Source organism: Bombina bombina, chromosome 1, assembly GCF_027579735.1.
Source record: "Bombina bombina isolate aBomBom1 chromosome 1, aBomBom1.pri, whole genome shotgun sequence".
Lineage (NCBI taxonomy): Eukaryota > Metazoa > Chordata > Amphibia > Anura > Bombinatoridae > Bombina > Bombina bombina.
In genome coordinates this window covers 153960221-153979167 of record NC_069499.1, presented here as the reverse complement: position 1 = coordinate 153979167, position 18947 = coordinate 153960221, and the positions used below count along the sequence as shown (strand labels likewise).

At 42.1% G+C, this 18947-nt stretch overlaps 1 protein-coding gene across 1 annotated transcript in view; it reads right to left on the bottom strand.

Moving 5' to 3' along the window:
* MIS18BP1 (MIS18 binding protein 1) overlaps positions 1 to 18947 on the bottom strand; it is a 399326-nt gene that overhangs the window by 110653 nt on the left and 269726 nt on the right. The window lies entirely within an intron of this gene.

Genomic DNA, 18947 nt, shown 5'->3' with positions numbered 1-18947 from the left:
GAAGAAAAATGGCCCCAAGGACACAAATGACAGTCCGAAGCCTGTCCAAAAACTACACGCAACGCAACCAAGCCAACAGGACACGAAGCACACTATCGCCCAAAGGCAGATCCCAGACACACGACCCCATAAAGGGGTCCCAACCAAAAAACACCCCAAAAGAAGAAAGTAGAGAGATAACTAACCAGAACTCTGTCTTCCAAAAGACAGATCAATCAAGCTCACAAGACTCAAGAGAACCTCACCAGATACCTAGAAAAAAAGGGGCATCAACAGCCAAACACGTCCAGTGTGGAGACTGAAAAAGAGAACCCCCTTGTCCAGCTCCCCAGCTGGAGGGAACCAAGGAGTTCGCCTCAAACTGAAAGAGACTGAGGCGCCTCCCGACGAAAACCCCGCAGCCCGGGATAAAAGGAACCAGCAAAAAACATAATTTATACTTACCTGATAAATTTATTTCTCTTGTAGTGTATCCAGTCCACGGATCATCCATTACTTATGGGATATTCTCCTTCCCAACAGGAAGTTGCAAGAGATCACCCATAGCAGAGTTGCTATATAGCTCCTCCCCTAACTGCCATATCCAGTCATTCGACCGAAAACATGCAGAGAAAGGAAAAACCATAGGGTGCAGTGGTGACTGTAGTTTAAATGAAAAAATTACCTGCCTTAAAAGGACAGGGCGGGCCGTGGACTGGATACACTACAAGAGAAATAAATTTATCAGGTAAGTATAAATTATGTTTTCTCTTGTTAAGTGTATCCAGTCCACGGATCATCCATTACTTATGGGATACCAATACCAAAGCTAAAGTACACGGATGATGGGAGGGACAAGGCAGGTATTTAAACGGAAGTTACCGCTGCCTATAAAAACCCTTTCTCCCAAAAATAGCCTCCGAAGAAGCAAAGAATCAAATTTGTTAAATTTGAAAAAGTATAAAACGCAGACCAAGACTCCGTCTTGTAAATCTGTTCAACAGAAGCCTCATTTTTAAAAAGGCCCAAGTGAAAACCATAGCTCTAGTAGAACGAGCTGTAATCCCTTCAGGAAGGCTGCTGTCCAGCAGTCTCCTAAGCTAAATTAATTGTGCTTTTTTTTTTTTAAAAAACCAAAAGACAGAGAGGTTGCTGAAGTCTTTGACCTCTCCTCTGACCAGAATAGACAACAAACAAGGTGAATGTTTGATGAAGATCTGTAGTAGCTTGTAAGTAAAACTTTAAAGGACGAACCACGTCCAAATTGTGTAATAGACGTTCCTTCTTTGAAGAAGGATAAGGGTACAAGAATGGAACAACAATTTCTTGAGTGATATTCTTGTTAGATACCACCTTAGGTAAAAACCCAGGTTGGTACACAGGACCACCTTATCCGTACGGAGGACCAGATAAGGAGAATTACATTGTAACGCAGATAACTCGGAGACTCTACGAGCCGAGGAAATAGCTACCAAAAAGGAACTTTCCAAGATAAAAGTTTGATATCTATGGAATGAAAAAGGTTCAAACGGAACTCCTTGAAGAACCTTAAGAACCAGGTTTAAGCTCCATGGCGGAGCAACAGTTTTAAACACAGGCTTGGTTCTAACCAAAGCCTGACCAAATGCCTGAACATCTAGAATACCTGCCAGACGCTTGTGCAAAAGAATAAAGAGTAGAAATCTGTCCTTTTAAGGAACTAGCTGACAACCCTTTTCTCAAAATCATCGTGGAGAAAAGATAATATCCTTGGAATCCCGAATTTACTCCATGAGTAACCCTTGGATTCATAACAATAAGATATTTACACCATATCTATGTTAATTTTCCTAGAGACAGGATTTCATGCCTGTATTAAGGTATCAATGACTGACTCGGAGAAGTCATGCTTTGATAACATCAAGCGTTCAGTCTCCAGACAGTCCATCTCAGATTAGTTATATTTAGATGGTTGAAAAGACCCTGAGGCAGAGGGTACTGTCTCAGAAACAGAGACCGTGGTGGAAGGATGACATGTCCACCAGATCTGTATACCAAGTCCTGCGTGGCCACGCAGGCGCTGCCAAAAACACCAAAGCACTCTCCTGCTTGATCTTGTGTAAACACCTCCGGAGGGAATCCCACTCCTCCAGATGAAAAGTCTGACGACTTAGAAAATCCGCCTCCCAGTTCTCAACACCTGGGATATGGATAGCTGACAGACAAGAGAGAGACTCTGTCCAGTGAATTATTTTAAGACTGCTAACATCGCTAGGAAACTATGTTCCCCCTTGATGGATGATGTAAGCCACAGTCGTGATATTGTCCGACTGAAAAATGATGTACCTCAGAGTTGCTAACTGAGGCCAAGTCTGAAGAGCATGGAATACCGCTCCCAGTTCCAGAATATACCTTAGAAGGAGGGTCTCCTCCTGAGTCCACTATCCCTGAGCCTTCATGGAGTTCCAGACTGTATCCCAACCTAAAGGGCTGGCATCTGTTGTAACGATTGTCCCATCTGACCTGCGGAAAGTCATACCCTTGGACAGATGGACCCGAGATAGTACCCAGAGAAGAAAATCTCTGGTCTCTTGGTCCAGATTTAACAGGAGAACAAATCTGTGTAATCCCTGTTCCTCTGACTGAGTCTGCATAGTTGCAGCGGTCTGAAATGAAGGCGTGCAAACGGTACTATGTCCGTTGCCGCTACCATTAAGCCAATTACATTCATATACTGAGCCACCAAAGGGCGCGGATGGAATGAAGAACACAACAGAAATTTAGAAACTTTGACAACCTGGACTCCGTCAGGTAAATTTTCATTTCTACAAAATCTATCAGAATCCCTAGGAGGGAAACCCTTGAGATTGGGGATAGAGAACTCTTCTTGTTCACTTTTCCACCCATGCGATCTCAGAAATGCCAGTACTACATCCGTATGAGACTTGGCAACTTGGATGTTTGACGCCTGTATCAGGATGTCGCCTAAATAAGGGGCCACTTCTATGTCCCGCGGCCTAAGGACCGCCAAAGCGACCCCAGAACCTCTATAAAGATTCTTGGGGCTGTAGTTAACCCTAAAGGAAAGAACTACAAAACTGGTAATGCCTGTTTAAAAAGGCAACCTGAAAAACCGATGGTGGTAATCTTTCTGCATCATAATGTGAGGATAAGCATCCTTCAAATCCATTGTAGCCCTCTAGTGACTCTCCTGGATCATAGTTAAGATGGTACGAATAGTTTCCAACTTAAATGATGGAATTCTGAGGAATTTGTTTAAGATCTTTAAATCCAAAATAGATTTGAAGTTTCCCTCTCCTTGGGAACCACAAACAGATTTGAGTAAAAACTCTATCCCTGTTCCTCCCCTGGAACTGGATGGGTCTCGTACACAGTGTAAGAATGCCTCTTTCTTTATCTGGTTTGCAGATAATTGTGAAAGGTGAAATCTCCCCTTCTTTGGGCGAAGCTTTGAAATCCAGAAGATATCTCTGGAATATAATTTCCAATGCCCAGGGATCCTGGGCCTCTCTCTCACGTCCACGCCTGGGCGAAAGATGAAAGTCTGCCCCCTACAGGGTCCGTTACCGGATAGGGAGCCGTTCTACCTGCTGTCTTAGAGGCAACAGCAAGCTCCTTGGCCTGCTTATCTTTGTTCCAGGTCTGGTTGTCACCAGACCGTCTTGGAGTTTCGAAAATTAGACTTTTTTGTTCCTGAGGAAGGGCATTACCTTTTACTCCAGTGATATTAGTAATAATCTCCTTCAAACCAGGCCCGAATAGGGTCTGCCCCTTGAAAGGGAGTTAAGTAGCTTATTTATTAAAGTCACGACAGCTGACCATAATATAAGCCCTAGCGCTGTGCGCGCCAGCATAGTAAAAACAGAATTCTTAGCCGTTAATTTAGTCAAAAGAAAACAAGGCATCAGAAAAAAAGGAATTGGCTAGCTTAAGTGCTCTAAGCTTGTCAAGTATTCATTCAATGGAGTCGCTACCTGTAAAGCCTCAACCAGAGACTCAAACCAGAACGCCGCAGCAGCAGTGACAAAAGAAATGCATGCAAGGGGCTACAGGATAAAACCTTGTTGAATAACATTTTCTAAAAAAGCACAACTGTCCTCGACAGGGCTAGTGATACTCTTCTCTCCACCTTAGGGACCGTCTGCCATAAGTTCCCGTGTGGTGGCATCTGTTAGAAACAGTTTTCTAAAAATAGGAGGGGAAGAGAACGGCACACCTGGTTTATCCCATTCCTTATTAAAAATTTCCGTAAACCTCTTTAGGTATTGAAAGAAACATCAGTACACACCGGCACTGTATAGTATCTATTCAGTCTACACAATTTCTAGCACTGTAATTGTAAACCAGTCATTCAGAGCTGCTAAAACCTCCCTGAGCAACAAGTGGAGGATCTTAAGCATAAATTTTAAATATAGAAATATCGGAATCAGGTTAAATCATCTCCCCTGAATCACAAATATGACCCACTGCATATAGTGAGGCAGTAACAGACATGGTTCTTGACGCATCTGTATGCTCTGTATCTATCCCCAGAGCTATCTCGCTTTCCTTTAATTTCAGGTAGTCTGACTAATACCGCTTCCAGAGTATTATTCATAACTTTCGTCTTGTAAAATAAACGCTATAAGCGCCCCTGATGTACTAGGCGCCATTTGAGCGTGAATCCCTGGAGTGGGAGTCGAAGAGTCTGACACGTGGGGAGAGTTAGACGGCATAACTTCCCCCTCGACAGAAACCTCTGATAAAATAAACGCTATGGGCGCCCTTGAACCACTTGGCGCCATTTGAGCGTGAGTCCCTAAAGCGGGAGTCAAAGAGTCTGACACGTGGGGAGAGTTAGTCGGCATAACTTCCCCCTCGACAGAATCCTCTGGTGATAATGTTTTTAAAGACAAAAAATGATCTTTATTGTTTAACATGAAATCAGTACATCTGGTACACATTCTAAAATGGGGTTCCACCATGGCTTTTAAACATAATGAACACAGAGCTTCCTCTATGTCAGACATGTTACAACAGACTAATAATGAGACTAGTAAGCTTGGAAAACACTTTAAATCAAGTTAACAAGCAAATATAAAAAAAATTACTGTGCCTTTAAGAGAAACAAATTTTGTAAAAAGGCAGTAAATCAAACGAAATTTTTACAGTATATGTAATAAGTTCACAGAGCATTGCACCCACTTGCAAATGGATGATTAACCCCTTAATGCAAAAAAAAAATAAAAAAAACGACAGAGACGTTTTTTTAACAGGTACAACAAAACTGCCACAGCTGAGCTGTGGATTACCTTCCCTATAAACGATTTTGGAAGTCTTTTTAGCCCTTTAGAGATGTCCTGTAGTATTCAAAGGACTGCTGAGGTAATCTGGATGATTCATTTTGTAAATTTAACTGTGCAAAAAAGCTCTAAATTAGATCCCTCCCACTCATATTACAACAGAGGGAAACCTCAGTTAACTGTTGCTATGCAGAAATTAAGCCAGCCATGTGGAAAAATTATGCCCCAATAAACCTTATCACCAATGTACCTCAAAAAAAACAACAACAAAAAACAAACAAAAAAAAAAAAAAACGATTAAACATGCCAGCAAACGTTTTTTAAAACAACCTTCTTTTAAAGAGTATGTATCTCTATTAATAAGCCTGTCTTGCTTTCCCTGCATTAAGGCTTAAATTAGATTATTTCAGTATCAGCAGCATTTTCATAGTCAATTCCATTCCTTAGAAAATTACTTTACTCCACATAAATTAATAAGCCTGCTAACAGTCGCTTTCACTGCATTAAGGCTTTACTTATATTAATTTGATAACAGCAGCATTTTCTTAGTCAATTCCATTCCTTAGAAAATTGTTTTACTGCACATACATTAATAAGCCTGCTAACAGTCGCTTTCACTGCATTAAGGCTTTACTTACATTAATTTGGTAACAGCAGCATTTTCTTAGTCAATTCCATTCCTTAGAAAAATATTTTACTGCACATACCTCATTTGCAGGAAAACCCGCACGCTGTCCCCCATCTGAAGTTTACCTCACTCCTCAGAATGTGTGAGAAAACAGCCAGTGGATCTTAGTTACTTCTGCTAAGATCATAGAAAAACGCAGGCAGATTCTTCTTCCAAATACTGCCTGAGAGAAAAACAGCACACTCCGGTGCCATTTAAAAATAACAAACTTTTGATTGAAGAAATAAATTAAGTATAAAACACCACTCCTCTCGCGGACCTCCTATGTTGAGAGTTGCAAGAGAATGACTGGATATGGCAGTTAGGAGAGGAGCTATATAGCAACTCTGCTATGGGTGATCTCTTGCAACTTCCTGTTGGGAAGGAGAATATCCCATAAGTAATGGATGATCCGTGGACTGGATACACTTAACAAGAGAAAAACATAATTTATGTAAGAACTTACCTGATAAATTCCTTTCTTTCATATTAGCAAGAGTTCATGAGCTAGTGACGTATGGGATATACATTCCTACCAGGAGGGGCAAAGTTTCCCAAACCTCAAAATGCCTACAAATACACCCCTCACCACACCCACAAATCAGTTTAACGAATAGCCAAGAAGTGGGGTGATAAGAAAAAAGTGCGAAAGCATAAAAAATAAGGAATTGGAATAATTGTGCTTTATACAAAAAATCATAACCACCACAAAAAGGGTGGGCCTCATGGACTCTTGCTAATATGAAATAAAGGAATTTATCAGGTAAGTTCTTAAATAAATTATGTTTTCTTTTATGTAATTAGCAAGAGTCCATGAGCTAGTGACATATGGGATAATGACTACCCAAGATGTGGATCTTTCCACGCAAGAGTCACTAGAGAGGGAGGGATAAAATAAAGACAGCCAATTCCGCTGAAAAATAATCCACATCCAAAATAATTTAAATTTTAGAATGAAAAAAACTGAAAATATAAGCAGAAGATTCTAACTGAAACAGCTGCCTGAAGTACTTTTCTACCAAAAACAGCTTCAGAAGAAGAAAACACATCAAAATGGTAGAATTTAGTAAAAGTATGCAAAGAAGACCAAGTTGCTGCTTTGCAAATCTGATCAACCGAAGCTTCATTCCTAAACGCCCAGGAAGTAGAAACTGACCTAGTAGAATGAGCTGTAATCCTTTGAGGCGGAGTTTTACCCGACTCGACATAAACATGATGAATTAAAGATTTCAACCAAGATGCCAAAGAAATGGCAGAGGCCTTCTGACCTTTCCTGGAACCGGAAAAGATAACAAATAGACTAGAAGTCTTTCGGAAATTCTTAGTAGCTTCAACATATTTCAAAGCTATAACTACATCCAAAGAATGCAATGATTTCTCCTTAGAATTCTTAGGATTAGGACATAATGAAGGAACCACAATTTCTCTACTAATGTTGTTGGAATTCACAACCTTAGGTAAAAATTCAAAAGAAGTTCGCAACACCGCCTTATCCTGGTGAAAAATCAGAAAAGGAGATTCACAAGAATGAGCAGATAATTCAGAAACTCTTCTGGCAGAAGAGATGGCCAAAAGGAACAAAACTTTCCAAGAAAGTAATTTAATGTCCAATGAATGCATAGGTTCAAACGGAGGAGCTTAAAGAGCCCTCAGAACCAAATTCAAACTCCAAGGAGGAGAAATTGACTTAATAACAGGTTTTATACGAACCAAAGCTTGTACAAAACAATGAATATCAGGAAGATTAGCAATCTTTCTGTGAAAAAGAACAGAAAGAGCAGAGATTTGTCCTTTCAAGGAACTTGCAGACAAACCTTTATCCAAACCATCCTGAAGAAACTGAAAAACTCTCGGAATTCTAAAAGAATGCCAGGAAAAATGATGAGAAAGACACCAAGAAATATAAGTCTTCCAGACTCTATAATATATCTCCCTAGATACAGATTTACGAGCCTGTAACATAGTATTAATCACAGAGTCAGAGAAACCTCTTTGACTAAGAATCAAGCGTTCAATCTCCATACCTTTAAATTTAAGGATTTGAGATCCTGATGGAAAAAAGGACCTTGCGACAGAAGGTCTGGTCTTAACGGAAGAGTCCACGGTTGGCAAGAAGCCATCCGGACAAGATCCGCATACCAAAACCTGTGAGGCCATGCTGGAGCTACCAGCAGAACAAACGAGCATTCCTTCAGAATCTTGGAGATCACTCTTGGAAGAAGAACTAGAGGCGGAAAGATATAGGCAGGATGATACTTCCAAGGAAGTGACAATGCCTCCACTGCTTCCGCTTGAGGATCCCTGGATCTGGACAGATACCTGGGAAGTTTCTTGCTTAGATGAGAGGCCATCAGATCTATTTCTGGAAGTCCCCACATTTGAACAATCTGAAGAAATACCTCTGGGTGAAGAGACCATTCGCCAGGATGCAACGTTTGGCGACTGAGATAATCCGCTTCCCAATTGTCTATGCCTGGGATATGGACCGCAGAAACTAGACAGGAGCTGGATTCCGCCCAAACCAGAATTCGAGATACTTCTTTCATAGCTAGAGGACTGTGAGTCCCTCCTTGATGATTGATGTATGCCACAGATGTGACATTGTCTGTCTGAAAACAAATGAACGATTCTCTCTTTAGAAGAGGCCAAGACTGAAGAGCTCTGAAAATTGCACGGAGTTCCAAAATATTGATCGGTAATCTCACCTCCTGAGATTCCCAAACCCCTTGTGCCGTCAGAGACCCCCACACAGCTCCCCAACCTGTAAGACTTGCATCTGTTGAAATTACAGTCCAGGTCAGAAGAACAAAAGAAGCCCCCTGAACTAAACGATGGTGATCTGTCCACCACGTCAGAGAGTGTCGTACAATCGGTTTTAAAGATATTAATTGAGATATCTTTGTGTAATCCCTGCACCATTAGTTCAGCATACAGAGCTGAAGAGGTCGCATGTGAAAACGAGCAAAGGGGATCGCGTCCGATGCAGCAGTCATAAGACCTAGAATTTCCATGCATAAAGCTACCGAAGGGAATGATTGTGACTGAAGGTTTCGACAAGCTGATATCAATTTTAGACGTCTCTTGTCTGTCAAAGATAGAGTCATGGACACTGAATCTATCTGGAAACCCAAAAAGGTTACCCTTGTCTGAGGAATCAATGAACTTTTTAGTAAATTGATCCTCCAACCATGATCTTGAAGAAACAACACAAGTCGATTCGTATGAGATTCTGCTAAATGTGAAGACTGAGCAAGTACCAAGATATCGTCCAAATAAGGAAATACCACAATACCCTGTTCTCTGATTACAGACAGAAGGGCACCGAGAACCTTTGTAAAAATTCTTGGAGCTGTTGCTAGGCCAAACGGCAGAGCCACAAACTGGTAATGCTTGTCTAGGAAAGAGAATCTCAGAAACTGATAGTGATCTGGATGAATCGGAATATGCAGATATGCATCCTGTAAATCTATTGTAGACATATAATGCCCTTGCTGAACAAAAGGCAGGACAGTCCTTACAGTTACCATTTTGAATGTTGGTATCCTTACATAACGATTTAAAATTTTTAGATCCAGAACTGGTCTGAAGGAATTCTCCTTCTTTGGTACAATGAAGAGATTTGAATAAAACCCCAGCCCCTGTTCCAGAACTGGAACTGGCATAATTACTCCAGCCAACTCTAGATCTGAAACACATTTCAGAAATGCTTGAGCCTTCGCTGGATTTACTGGGACACGGGAAAGAAAAAATCTCTTTGCAGGAGGTCTTATCTTGAAACCAATTCTGTACCCTTCTGAAACAATGTTCTGAATCCAAAGATTGTGAACGGAATTGATCCAAATTTCTTTGAAAAAAACAGAATTTATGTTTACCTGATAAATTACTTTCTCCAACGGTGTGTCCGGTCCACGGCGTCATCCTTACTTGTGGGATATTCTCTTCCCCAACAGGAAATGGCAAAGAGCCCAGCAAAGCTGGTCACATGATCCCTCCTAGGCTCCGCCTACCCCAGTCATTCGACCGACGTTAAGGAGGAATATTTGCATAGGAGAAACCATATGGTACCGTGGTGACTGTAGTTAAAAAAATAAATTATCAGACCTGATTAAAAAACCAGGGCGGGCCGTGGACCGGACACACCGTTGGAGAAAGTAATTTATCAGGTAAACATAAATTCTGTTTTCTCCAACATAGGTGTGTCCGGTCCACGGCGTCATCCTTACTTGTGGGAACCAATACCAAAGCTTTAGGACACGGATGAAGGGAGGGAGCAAATCAGGTCACCTAAATGGAAGGCACCACGGCTTGCAAAACCTTTCTCCCAAAAATAGCCTCAGAAGAAGCAAAAGTATCAAACTTGTAAAATTTGGTAAAAGTGTGCAGTGAAGACCAAGTCGCTGCCCTACATATCTGATCAACAGAAGCCTCGTTCTTGAAGGCCCATGTGGAAGCCACAGCCCTAGTGGAATGAGCTGTGATTCTTTCGGGAGGCTGCCGTCCGGCAGTCTCGTAAGCCAATCTGATGATGCTTTTAATCCAAAAAGAGAGAGAGGTAGAAGTTGCTTTTTGACCTCTCCTTTTACCGGAATAAACAACAAACAAGGAAGATGTTTGTCTAAAATCCTTTGTAGCATCTAAATAGAATTTTAGAGCGCGAACAACATCCAAATTGTGCAACAAACGTTCCTTCTTTGAAACTGGTTTCGGACACAGAGAAGGTACGATAATCTCCTGGTTAATGTTTTTGTTAGAAACAACTTTTGGAAGAAAACCAGGTTTAGTACGTAAAACCACCTTATCTGCATGGAACACCAGATAAGGAGGAGAACACTGCAGAGCAGATAATTCTGAAACTCTTCTGGCAGAAGAAATTGCAACTAAAAACAAAACTTTCCAAGATAATAACTTAATATCAACGGAATGCAAGGGTTCAAACGGAACCCCCTGAAGAACTGAAAGAACTAAATTGAGACTCCAAGGAGGAGTCAAAGGTTTGTAAACAGGCTTGATTCTAACCAGAGCCTGAACAAAGGCTTGAACATCTGGCACAGCAGCCAGTTTTTTGTGAAGTAACACTGACAAGGCAGAAATCTGTCCCTTCAGGGAACTTGCAGATAATCCTTTTTCCAATCCTTCTTGAAGGAAGGATAGAATCCTAGGAATCTTAACCTTGTCCCAAGGGAATCCTTTAGATTCACACCAACAGATATATTTTTTCCAAATTTTGTGGTAAATCTTTCTAGTTACAGGCTTTCTGGCCTGAACAAGAGTATCGATAACAGAATCTGAGAACCCTCGCTTCGATAAAATCAAGCGTTCAATCTCCAAGCAGTCAGCTGGAGTGAAACCAGATTCGGATGTTCGAACGGACCCTGAACAAGAAGGTCTCGTCTCAAAGGTAGCTTCCAAGGTGGAGCCGATGACATATTCACCAGATCTGCATACCAAGTCCTGCGTGGCCACGCAGGAGCTATCAAGATCACCGACGCCCTCTCCTGATTGATCCTGGCTACCAGCCTGGGGATGAGAGGAAACGGCGGGAACACATAGGCTAGTTTGAAGGTCCAAGGTGCTACTAGTGCATCCACTAGAGCCGCCTTGGGATCCCTGGATCTGGACCCGTAGCAAGGAACTTTGAAGTTCTGACGAGAGGCCATCAGATCCATGTCTGGAATGCCCCACAGCTGAGTGACTTGGGCAAAGATTTCCGGATGGAGTTCCCACTCCCCCGGATGCAATGTCTGACGACTCAGAAAATCCGCTTCCCAATTTTCCACTCCTGGGATGTGGATAGCAGACAGGTGGCAGGAGTGAGACTCCGCCCATAGAATGATTTTGGTCACTTCTTCCATCGCTAGGGAACTCCTTGTTCCCCCCTGATGGTTGATGTACGCAACAGTTGTCATGTTGTCTGATTGAAACCGTATGAACTTGGCCCTCGCTAGCTGAGGCCAAGCCTTGAGAGCATTGAATATCGCTCTCAGTTCCAGAATATTTATCGGTAGAAGAGATTCTTCCCGAGACCAAAGACCCTGAGCTTTCAGGGATCCCCAGACCGCGCCCCAGCCCATCAGACTGGCGTCGGTCGTGACAATGACCCACTCTGGTCTGCGGAATGTCATCCCTTGTGACAGGTTGTCCAGGGACAGCCACCAACGGAGTGAGTCTCTGGTCCTCTGATTTACTTGTATCTTCGGAGACAAGTCTGTATAGTCCCCATTCCACTGACTGAGCATGCACAGTTGTAATGGTCTTAGATGAATGCGCGCAAAAGGAACTATGTCCATTGCCGCTACCATCAACCCGATCACTTCCATGCACTGAGCTATGGAAGGAAGAGGAACGGAATGAAGTATTCGACAAGAGTCTAGAAGTTTTGTTTTTCTGGCCTCTGTCAGAAAAATCCTCATTTCTAAGGAGTCTATTATTGTTCCCAAGAAGGGAACCCTTGTTGACGGGGATAGAGAACTCTTTTCCACGTTCACTTTCCATCCGTGAGATCTGAGAAAGGCCAGGACAATGTCCGTGTGAGCCTTTGCTTGAGGAAGGGACGACGCTTGAATCAGAATGTCGTCCAAGTAAGGTACTACAGCAATGCCCCTTGGTCTTAGCACAGCTAGAAGGGACCCTAGTACCTTTGTGAAAATCCTTGGAGCAGTGGCTAATCCGAAAGGAAGCGCCACGAACTGGTAATGTTTGTCCAGGAATGCGAACCTTAGGAACCGATGATGTTCCTTGTGGATAGGAATATGTAGATACGCATCCTTTAAATCCACCGTGGTCATGAATTGACCTTCCTGGATGGAAGGAAGAATAGTTCGAATGGTTTCCATCTTGAACGATGGAACCTTGAGAAACTTGTTTAAGATCTTGAGATCTAAGATTGGTCTGAACGTTCCCTCTTTTTTGGGAACTATGAACAGATTGGAGTAGAACCCCATCCCTTGTTCTCTTAATGGAACAGGATGAATCACTCCCATTTTTGACAGGTCTTCTACACAATGTAAGAATGCCTGTCTTTTTATGTGGTCTGAAGACAACTGAGACCTGTGGAACCTCCCCCTTGGGGGAAGTCCCTTGAATTCCAGAAGATAACCTTGGGAGACTATTTCTAGCGCCCAAGGATCCAGAACATCTCTTGCCCAAGCCTGAGCGAAGAGAGAGAGTCTGCCCCCCACCAGATCCGGTCCCGGATCGGGGGCCAACATTTCATGCAGTCTTGGTAGCAGTGGCAGGTTTCTTGGCCTGCTTTCCCTTGTTCCAGCCATGCATTGGTCTCCAAGCTGGCTTGGCTTGAGAAGTATTACCCTCTTGCTTAGAGGACGTAGCACCTTGGGCTGGTCCGTTTCTACGAAAGGGACGAAAATTAGGTTTATTTTTTGCCTTGAAAGGCCGATCCTGAGGAAGGGCGTGGCCCTTACCCCCAGTGATATCAGAGATAATCTCTTTCAAGTCAGGGCCAAACAGCGTTTTCCCCTTGAAAGGAATGTTAAGTAGCTTGTTCTTGGAAGACGCATCAGCCGACCAAGATTTCAACCAAAGCGCTCTGCGCGCCACAATAGCAAACCCAGAATTCTTAGCCGCTAACCTAGCCAATTGCAAAGTGGCGTCTAGGGTGAAAGAATTAGCCAATTTGAGAGCATTGATTCTGTCCATAATCTCCTCAAAAGGAGGAGAATCACTATCGACCGCTTTTATCAGATCATCGAACCAGAAACATGCGGCTGTAGCGACAGGGACAATGCATGAAATTGGTTGTAGAAGGTAACCTTGCTGAACAAACATCTTTTTAAGCAAACCTTCTAATTTTTTATCCATAGGATCTTTGAAAGCACAACTATCCTCTATGGGTATAGTGGTGCGTTTGTTTAAAGTGGAAACCGCTCCCTCGACCTTGGGGACTGTCTGCCATAAGTCCTTTCTGGGGTCGACCATAGGAAACAATTTTTTAAATATGGGGGGAGGGACGAAAGGAATACCGGGCCTTTCCCATTCTTTATTAACAATGTCCGCCACCCGCTTGGGTATAGGAAAAGCTTCTGGGAGCCCCGGCACCTCTAGGAACTTGTCCATTTTACATAGTTTCTCTGGGATGACCAACTTGTCACAATCATCCAGAGTGGATAATACCTCCTTAAGCAGAATGCGGAGATGTTCCAACTTAAATTTAAATGCAATCACATCAGGTTCAGCCTGTTGAGAAATGTTCCCTGAATCAGTAATTTCTCCCTCAGACAAAACCTCCCTGGCCCCATCAGACTGGGTTAGGGGCCCTTCAGAAATATTAATATCAGCGTCGTCATGCTCTTCAGTATCTAAAACAGAGCAGCCGCGCTTACGCTGACAAGTGTTCATTTTGGCTAAAATGTTTTTGACAGAATTATCCATTACAGCCGTTAATTGTTGCATAGTAAGGAGTATTGGCGCGCTAGATGTACTAGGGGCCTCCTGAGTGGGCAAGACTCGTGTAGACGAAGGAGGGAATGATGCAGTACCATGCTTACTCCCCTCACTTGAGGAATCATCTTGGGCATCATTGTCATTATCACATAAATCACATTTATTTAAATGAATAGGAATTCTGGCTTCCCCACATTCAGAACACAGTCTATCTGGTAGTTCAGACATGTTAAACAGGCATAAACTTGATAACAAAGTACAAAAACGTTTTAAAATAAAACCGTTACTGTCACTTTAAATTTTAAACTGAACACACTTTATTACTGCAATTGCGAAAAAACATGAAGGAATTGTTCAAAATTCACCAAATTTTCACCACAGTGTCTTAAAGCCTAAAAAGTATTGCACACCAAATTTGGAAGCTTTAACCCTTAAAATAACGGAACCGGAGCCGTTTTAAACTTTAACCCCTTTACAGTCCCTGGTATCTGCTTTGCTGAGACCCAACCAAGCCCAAAGGGGAATACGATACCAAATGACGCCTTCAGAAAGTCTTTTCTAAGTATCAGAGCTCCTCTCACATGCGACTGCATGCCATGCCTCTCAAAAACAAGTGCGCCACACCGGCGCGAAAATGAGGCTCTGCTTATGCTTTGGGAAAGCCCCTAAGGAATAAGGTGTCTAATACAGTGCCTGCCGATATTATTATATCAAAATACCCAGATAAAATGATTCCTCAAGGCTAAATATGTGTTAATAATGAATCGATTTAGCCCAGAAAAAGTCTACAGTCTTAATAAGCCCTTGTGAAGCCCTTATTTACAATCGTAATAAACATGGCTTACCGGATCCCATAGGGAAAATGACAGCTTCCAGCATTACATCGTCTTGTTAGAATGTGTCATACCTCAAGCAGCAAGAGGCTGCACACTGTTCCCCCAACTGAAGTTAATTGCTCTCAACAGTCCTGTGTGGAACAGCCATGGATTTTAGTTACGGTTGCTAAAATCATTTTCCTCATACAAACAGAAATCTTCATCTCTTTTCTGTTTCTGAGTAAATAGTACATACCAGCACTATTTCAAAATAACAAACTCTTGATTGAATAATAAAAACTACAGTTAAACACTAAAAAACTCTAAGCCATCTCCGTGGAGATGTTGCCTGTACAACGGCAAAGAGAATGACTGGGGTAGGCGGAGCCTAGGAGGGATCATGTGACCAGCTTTGCTGGGCTCTTTGCCATTTCCTGTTGGGGAAGAGAATATCCCACAAGTAAGGATGACGCCGTGGACCGGACACACCTATGTTGGAGAAACGTAATCTGCCCCCTACCAGCTGAGCTGGAATGAGGGCCGCACCTTCATGTGGACTTAGGAGCTGGCTTTGATTTTCTAAAAGGCTTGGATTTATTCCAGACTGGAGATGGTTTCCAAACTGATACCGCTCCTGAGGATGAAGGATCAGGCTTTTGTTCCTTGTTGTGACGAAAGGAACGAAAAAGATTATTAGACCTGAATTTAACTTTAGACTTTTTATCCTGTGGTAAAAAAGTTCCTTTCCCTCCAGTAACAGTTGAGATAATAGAATCCAACTGAGAACCAAATAATTTATTACCCTGGAAAGAAAGGGAAAGCAGAGTAGACTTAGAAGACATATCAGCATTCCAAGTTTTAAGCCATAAAGCTCTTCTAGCTAAAATAGCTAGAGACATATACCTGACATCAACTCTAATGATATCAAAGATGGCATCACAAATAAAATTATTAGCATGTTGAAGCAGAATAATAATGCTATGAGAATTATGATCTGTTACTTGTTGCGCTAAAGCTTCCAACCAAAAAGTTGAAGCTGCAGCAACATCCGCGAAAGATATAGCAGGTCTAAGAAGATTACCTGAACACAAATAAGCTTTTCTTAGAAAGGATTCAATTTTAATATCTAAAGGATCCTTAAAGGAAGTACCATCTGCCGTAGGAATAGTAGGAACGTGCGCTTAGCAAGAGTAGAGACAGCCCCATCAACCTTAGGGATTTTGTCCCAAAACTCTAATCTGTCAGATGGCACAGGATATAATTGCTTAAAACGTTTAGAAGGAGTAAATGAATTACCCAAATTATTCCATTCCCTGGAAATTACTTCAGAAATAGCACCAAGAACAGGAAAAACTTCTGGAATAACTACAGGAGATTTAAAAACCTTATCTAAACGTTTAGATTTAGTATCAAGAGGACCAGAATACTCAATTTCTAATGCAATTAGGACTTCTTTAAGTAAAGAACGAATAAATTCCATTCTGAATAAATATGAAGATTTATCAGCATCAACCTCTGAGACAGAATCCTCTGAACCAGAAGAACCACTATCAGAATCAGAATGATGATGATCATTTAAAAATTCATCTGAACAATGAGAAGTTTTAAAAGACTTTTTACGTTTACTAGAAGGAGGAATAACAGACATAGCCTTCTTAATGGATTTAGAAACAAAATCTCTTATGTTATCAGGAACACTCTGAGTATTAGATGTTGACGGAACAGCAACAGGTAATGGAACTTTACTAAAGGAAATATTATCTGCATTAACAAGTTTGTCATGACATTCAATACAAACAATAGCTGGAGGAATAGCTACCAAAAGTTTACAGCAGATACACTTAGCTTTGGTAGCTCCAGCACCAGGCAGCGATTTTCCAGAAGTATCTTCTGACTCAGTTGCAACGTGGGACATCTTGCAATATGTAATAGAAAAAAAACAACATATAAAGCAAAATTAATCAAATTCCTTAAATGACAGTTTCAGGAATGGGAAAAAATGCCAGTGAACAAGCTTCTAGCAACCAGAAGCAATAAATAATGAGACTTAAATAATGTGGAGACAAAAGTGACGCCCATATTTTTTTAAAGCCAAATAAGACGCCCACATTATTTGGCGCCTAAATGCTTTTGGCGCCAAAAATGACGCCACATCCGGAACGCCGACACTTTTGGCGCAAAAGAACGTCAAAAATTATGCAACTTCCGGCGACACGTATGACGCCGGAAACAGAAAAAAATTTTGCGCCAAAAAAGTCAGCGCCAAGAATGACGCAATAAAATGAAGCATTTTCAGCCCCCGCGAGCCTAACAGCCCACAGGGAAAAAGTCAAATTTTAAGGTAAGAAAAAAATGATTGATTCAGATGCATTATCCCAAATATGAAACTGACTGTCTGAAATAAGGAATGTTGAACATCCTGAGTCAAGGCAAATAAATGTTTGAATACATATATTTAGAACTTTATAAAAAAGTGCCCAACCATAGCTTAGAGTGTCACAGAAAATAAGACTTACTTACCCCAGGACACTCATCTACATATTGTAGAAAGCCAAACCAGTACTGAAACGAAAATCAGCAGAGGTATTGGTATATAAATAAGAGTATATCGTCGATCTGAAAAGGGAGGTAAGAGATGAATCTCTACGACCGATAACAGAGAACCTATGAAATAGACCCCGTAGAAGGAGATCATTGAATTCAAATAGGCAATACTCTCCTCACATCCCTCTGACATTCACTGCACGCTGAGAGGAAAACCGGGCTCCAACTTGCTGCGGAGCGCATATCAACGTAGAATCTAGCACAAACTTACTTCACCATCTCCATAGGAGGCAAAGTTTTTTAAAACTGATTTGTGGGTGTGGTGAGGGGTGTATTTGTAGGCATTCTGAGGTTTGGGAAACTTTGCCCCTCCTGGTAGGAATGTATATCACTAGCTCATGGACTCTTGCTAATTACATGAAAGAAATGATATATATATTGAAGCTTAGGAATCTAAGGTTGCTTTAGCACTTGCTTCAGCAAAAAGTACAAATTATCCATCCTAAACCTAAAGTCAGGCTCCTCCGCTACCGGAGGACAAGATGATGCAGACTCAGACCCAGAAGGAGCCTCGTCTGAAGAGTCGGAGTGGGCCTCATCATCGTACAATGCCTCTGATATTTCCATAGGCGTAGACTACCGCTGGGCAAGGCCCCCATGGTATGCCCTACGCTTGCACATAGCAGAACGTCGTAAGGCATGGATCACTTTCAATACTGCCGTTTGCAGTTGATCCGCAAAATTGACGGCCAATGAATTTCTCCCATAGGAGTAATGGTTGGACCCTGGGGCGCTACATGTGCACTCTGAGATTAAAGCAGGGAACGCACCTCATGGGACGGGGAGCCCTCAGAGGTGGACAGCTCAGTAGTACTAGACATCCCTTTAGTTTTAGATGTCGCAATTTTATCAAGGCATGTGGAACATAGTTCAGCAGGCTGATCTACAAGAACCTCCTCACAATAAACACAGGCATGAGATTTTGTTTATTATGGACTAGCTTAAAAAACTGGCACCTTCATACCTCCAATGACCAGGGCACTCACCACCTCCTATGAGCCAACTACAGAAACCACTTCCTCTCCTATGCCGATGATCAACAGATTGTGGAAGAAGTGAAAACTCACACCTGGTCACCTGGGATGCCTCGCAGGACCGCCCTGCACTAAGGAGAAAACGTGCCAAAATCGGCCGTGCAAATACTCCCGAAGTCAACATGAAGGTGCACCATTGCCAGAGCCACATCTCGCACATAACGCA